General features: G+C 35.6%; 1 long non-coding RNA gene across 1 annotated transcript; it reads right to left on the reverse strand.

The window, feature by feature from the left end:
- Window positions 1–2,939: 2,939 nt before the first annotated feature.
- On the reverse strand, window positions 2,940–5,801 carry LOC136820578 (uncharacterized). The gene is made up of 3 exons (XR_010848615.1): window positions 5,759–5,801; window positions 3,632–3,745; window positions 2,940–3,116 (listed from the first exon to the last, which is right to left on the reverse strand). It is a non-coding gene; the product is annotated as an uncharacterized lncRNA (long non-coding RNA).
- Between the last annotated feature and the right edge of the window lie 582 nt (window positions 5,802–6,383).

Below are 6,383 nucleotides of genomic sequence, written 5' to 3' on the forward strand. Positions count from 1 at the left end.
TAAACGTGTACATTAGTAAAACTAGATATAGCTTACACTAACTGCCACCTTTCAAATGATATGTTGAAATATTATTACTATTATTTATTCATTTACTTATTTTTATCCTTTTATTTCTAGACGGAAGAGCCCTATTTTTATTTTAGGGAAGTCGATTTTATGATGAAAAAAAAGTTCTGTAATAGGAGATTAACTTTCTTTAAGAGAGGCAATTATAAGACAATAATTTGGCATGCATGGGGAATAAAATATAAGCATACATTGGTTACATGAAAAAATCAATGTGAAGATTTTCTTTTTCTCTAAAAATAACAACGTAAAGAATCTATCAAATAGATAAAAATGATGGGTTAGTTTTAAAAATGACAATATAAACAATCCATCCAAATAATCAAAATAAGTACAAATCACAACAATGACTCCTTTATAACTGTTTTATACTGCATCCCATTAAACGAACCCTCCCCAATTTTTTGCTGGTTATCCCGTAAAATATATATAGGAAAAGATTCCAGAAAAGTATCAAGAATCTTAGTACGGAAATGGGAAGTTGTTAATGATTCAAAATAAAAATCCTGAATAGCAAACGTTGTATCAAGATCGGTGAAGTTAGATATTGAAGCTTGATTTATTACCTTGTTGCCCATCTCTGACGGCTTATTAGCAGACGACCACGCTAAAATGCTTAAAGAGCAGACAAATATCTATCATCCCATCAACCGGGCGATATCAATTGAACTGTTAGATTACCGAACCAAATCGAACAGTCATCGAACCAAGAAATTCCGGCAAGGTTCGATTAGTTCGATTGATGTTTGATTTACGGTTTTCGTTTACAAATCATTCTCGGAGCACATGAACAACTCTTTTCTGCTAATCCAATGATTATAAGGGAACCATTTGAGCTACAAAAACATTGATTGAACTTGATCGGACTGCGATAAAAGTAATCGAACTTTAATCAAACTGAAGATTTTCCGGTTAAGTTCGATTACTGTTCGATCAGGTTCGGTAATCAAACACCTAACCGTTCGATGAAATTTAGTCGATGAAAATCGGTTTGATAGGGTTCGGTTGACATCGCCTGGGCTGTTGGAACCAAACTCATTGAACACCATCGAACTTCATCAGATTAAAAACTGTCATCAAACTTATATATAATATATATATAATATATAAGTTTGATGACAGTTTGTAATCAAACTAATCAAAAAATTTTCTTACCAAATCAGGCACGGTAATCGAACAGAACAGCTATTGTTTGATTTCGTTGGATAGTTCGACAGTTCGAATACAAAAAAATAATTACTAAATGGTGGAAATACTCTTGCTAAAACTGACTGTTTGTCACAACTGGTTAACATTTAACACATAACTATCTGGTGAAAAAAGGAAAAAAAGATCATACCTGTGCTGTTTGTAGTTTAGTGAAGAAGAGGGCTACGTGTTGCTGTTTAGTGTTGTTGTTGTGGAAAATTAACTCTTTTTGTACTACTCACTGAGCATTATCAATTTATTGGTGCATTCACTAACTACAAAAACATAAAATACTTAGTAGTAAACGAATAATAAACCTCTTTAAATACTTTACAAATGACCAGAAAACATGATAAAATATTTTAATACCCACGCCATAATTTGCGCCCCAAAAGTATTGCCCGGATAAACTACGGAGTGCTAAACTTACGGAAAAAAAAGGTGACAAAAAAAAAAAAAAACAGACAAAAATTTTCACTAACCTCTCACTCATCGCGAAACTATTACGCCACCTATGCTCCGCTGCGCTCCGCTCGGTGGCAATAACATTATCTACAGTATCTTCAGATATACGCTTTTTATAGGAAAAAACAGTAAGTCATATGATTCTAACTGGGTTGCTCTTAATTCTATATGAGTTTTTGAGGCTTAAATGTCAATATTAATGAAAATGGAAAGGGCACACCATTAGCAGACTCCAAAATTTCATAGGGGGTTGTCCACATAGTACGTACGCACTAAAATGTCGAAAATCGAGTACCCCCTCCCCCCTGTACGCACGCGTACGCAGATGGCTATACCCAGGGTCGGATACAGGAGGTAGGCTATCTTATTCATGGAGAGTAATTAGTTTCCATATAAGGTAATACGATAATAAAGTGCACTCTCCGCCATTGGTTATAGCCTCCCTCTGTATCCGAGCCTGTATACCCCCTTGCAAGGACGTACTTTTTCATTCACCACCCCCCTCGGTTGATGAAAATTTTGAATTCAAATCGTTTGGTTCGGACCTTTATTTCATACATGAAACTCAAATATTAGGGCACGTCGAAATTCGAGGGCGCGTCAAAATTTGAGGGCACGTCGAAATTTGAGGGCATGTCGAAAATCGAGGGCACGTCGAAATTTGAGGGAACGTCGAAATTCGAGGGCACGTCAAAATTCGAGGGCACGTCAAAGGAAGACACGTCTACGTGAGCACGAAGGCACGTCAGGCACGTAGAGCACGAAGGCACGTCAAAAAATGAGGGCACGTGGGCACGTACGACACGTCATTTAGCAGACTCACTGTAAATCACTCCCTTGACACATTTGTTAGCATTTGAAAGAATTTTGTCTCAGATGAGAAGTCACTCTTAACAAAAATTACTGTAGGGCTAAGATCATTCCTTTTGAACGCAAATTCAACTCTATGTGTTCGTTTTGCTGCAGTGGCACCTTAATGAAAGTTATGGCTAGTATAGCTTATAATCAAGAAGAAGAGATATCCAAATTCTGTGTAGTTTGTTACACGCACTCCAGGCAAGTACCTTGCGAATCTTAAAATCTTGTTCAAATGATGAAATAAAGTAGCCTAAGTATTTCTAACCGTCAACCCTCTTTACCTTCATATCCGAAACAGATCTGATATTTCCAGAAGGATCAATGAGATTGAGATTGAAAAACTTGGTTGTAGATCCGTAAGAATGTTGGTTATATTTTTCAATACTACTGTGATTACAAAATTTTTACATGTTTCATGACATTAAAAAAGCTCAATATGCTGTTTGGAGTGTTTTTGATTTGATCAATCGTAAAATTACAAATGATCCATAAATGACATCAGTTAAGTGAGTAGGAACGGCTGAGTCGAATTTCCTCTGAAAAAAAAAAACGAATTTCAAGTAAAAATTATACATAATCAAATAAGGGGTAAGTGTTATCAATGGGGTGGAAATTCAGGGTATTTTTATTTTTGCCGACTTTTTCAATGGTTCAGGTCAGGTGTTCTTATCGGGTCTTAATACGACAAAATCTTTTGAACAGAACATAAGATGGAGTTTCGTTCATGAAAGGTAATTTGTAAACAAAGGTTTTTCATTTAAGGGACTGGTCATAAACTTTCTAGAAAGGGGAGGAGGGTCTTTTGAACAATTTATCAGAGCCTTACCAATGATAATCTTTTTTTGCCATTGCATGTATGGTGCAAAAATCTCAATTCAAAGAGATTTAGCTTGAAGGATATCCAGCTCCAACCCCGCCCTGTAGATACTTTATGACCACCCCCTAAAAATTACTGTCTCCTTGGGTGCGGTTGGGAAATTAGCTCAACGAAAAAGATTCAAAATCATACTTGATTTCTGGGTGTCAGAAATTCAAAAAAGAAACAACTCACAGCATATGCCACATGTCTTCGGGCAGTTTGAATAAGCGAAACCTCTTTTACATAAATGATTGCTTTTGTAAAATCGGCAAGCACGTGGATTAAAGCCAGGCTTGTCAGTACAACCTATGGTAGGAAGATTACAGTTTAATAACAATATTACACTCAAAATATAAAACAGAACGGAGGAGTCAAATACTAAGTCGTCTAGAAGGAGGTGGTTTCAAAAAAAAAATGGATGAAATTCTGAAAGTTGTCCTTTGTCGGTACGGAAGATTGGGTTGTTTAATTGTTACCACTGAAACGAGTACAGCGAGTTGGAAGATACTCAGAGCTTCATACACAGATATTTGACGGTAATCCCGATGTTTTCCGTTTGCGTTTGTTCTTTTGTTTGCGCGTCGTAATTTGATGTCCGATGTCAAATTAGTATTCCGTGATGTTTGTTATCCGGAGGTCGTAGCGCTTATAGCTTAACAGTAGCTTTTGTCTTTTTACCCTTTTTACCCTTTTTACCTTGGAAGAAGTTTCTCTTTTGCTTCTAGCGAAAAGTGAGTATATATAAGTGCCATCGAACGTGAAAACGAACCCTTGGAAGAACAAGTCCTTGAACAATCAATATCAGACAATCATGTTAATCTGAATGTCTCAGACAGGAGACAGATTGTATAATTTCCCTGACTCAGCGTAATTTAGGTACCTAAAACGCTAAAACAATCCAAAAGTTCCTTAAACAGCAACATTCAAAAAAACAAAACCAGGCTGCTGGCGTTTTATCAACAAAATAGTTCTTGCAAAGTCTTTTTATTGCAGGCCAGCTTGGTTCGTCTCTCAAATTAATCGAAAATTTTAATTTTTAGCGGACATGTTTTCTTTGGATTGTTTAGGAAACTTTTAAATTGTTTTAGGTTAGTGCAGTATGCACAAGCCTAATATTTAACTTAAACAAATTCATCATAAATCACCATATAATATGTTGCAATTTGCAGGTGGCATTAGTACCAGTTATGACTAGTTATCATTATAAATATTTTACAGTTGTAAGTGCCCAGTCCTCTAAATCGATTGTCTTTACAGTAGCGGGTTTGTTACAGATGTTTTTGAGATAGAGTTTTGTCCGAGGACTTCCTCTAACTTTATATCCTTCTGGCTTCCTTATGGAATTCTGTTTTCTCGCCAAGGTATAAGGTACAAGGTACAATATTGCATTTTGTTAAATGAAACCATCTTTCTTCTTCTTTTTCTGCTTTAATGAAGTTCTTGATCGTTACCTCTTGTTTCTGTAGCACATTTTTAGTAATGCTATTGTATGGCTGTTGTTGTTTTGGGTCGATATCGCGGTCTTTTTTTGTTTAGTTCATCTTTAGCGATGTTTGCATATGTCTGTGTTCTTTTGACCCACCAACAAAGTAGTTTTGTTTACAAGTTCATCAATTTTTTCTCCAGACTATCCTGTCTAGCGAAAACGCATTGCTCGTTTTGATCTTCCTCTTTACCTTCAGTATTTGTTGCCTTGTTGTTTGTCATCCCTTGTTTACTTGTTTTGATCTTCTCTAATATAGTATTGGCGTGAATGTGATGCATTTTGCACATTCTAATCTCCTTGCTTTGGACTGAAGGCAAATCTGTATTTTTCTTAATGATTTAGGAAACTGCAATTACACTTACAAACATATACTACTTACAAAACGAATACAGAGAAATAGATAGCTCCTCCCCCCGCTAGGCACTAAGTGATATCGCCAGGGGTATTTGGTACGCTGAAAATTCAGAACAGGCATAATGAACAAATCTTTGACACTTCCTACACTGCAAGACATCTTTATTCCGTATTATCTCATTTATAAAGCATTTATTTGGGGTGCAGGGTTCATAATTTGTTGAAATTTCGGTGTTAAAATTTTTAGAAGTTTTCGCCATTTTGTTGCATTGTCAGGAGCACAACCGTACAGATTTGGTTTGACGTCCGACAAAATTTAGCAAAAAATTAAAAAAAAAAAATCAAAAATGTCCTTAAATTTTAAGGATTTTTGGTTGTGCAATTTTTTCTTTTGTTTAGACAATATGTAAAAGAATTTAGGAAAAAGTAACGGAATGACGAAAAAGTGTAACTCCCTGCAAAGGTAATCGATGACCAACCTGGGCAATAATTGCAAGTTTTCTTGCAACGAGTAAGAGCCGAATGCCCTTGACAAGCATGAAATGTCTTGAGTTTATTTTTGCAAAAGTTTGGAAGTCCTGGCCATCCACGATCGCTGCAAGCACCTTAAATTGGAAGAAAAGTTGCAAATTTACTATATGGTTTTATTCTAATTTAGACAATTTTCAATTAGATTAATTGAGATAAATTAACCTCGTGAAAAATGTGAGAAAAAAATGTAGCAAAGTATGGAACTTCTTCAAACCTTATGAAATTAAGCATCGAATTTCATACACTATTAGCAAGGGCTAACTAATTCTCATAATGGACACGGCATAGCCTCATACAACGGAGATCTATAATTTTGTTTAATAAAATTGTGAAAGAATTTGGTAAGGAAAACCAAGTGTCTTTACCTCTTTTTGCCAATTCACCAGCAGTTCTTTCCGCATTACGGTCACCAGAAACTCGGAGGAAGAAACCGAATGAGGATGAAACCAACGAAATGATAAGGAGCATGATTACAAACAACTTGCACATCATCAATGATTTGATGTATCCAAATGACTGAAATATATAAATGAATAAACTGATATAGAGAAACATATGTGAAGGTTCATTCGA

This window comes from Clytia hemisphaerica, unplaced genomic scaffold (assembly GCF_902728285.1).
Source record: "Clytia hemisphaerica strain Z4C2 unplaced genomic scaffold, Clytia hemisphaerica genome assembly, whole genome shotgun sequence".
In the NCBI taxonomy this organism is placed as follows: domain Eukaryota; kingdom Metazoa; phylum Cnidaria; class Hydrozoa; order Leptothecata; family Clytiidae; genus Clytia; species Clytia hemisphaerica.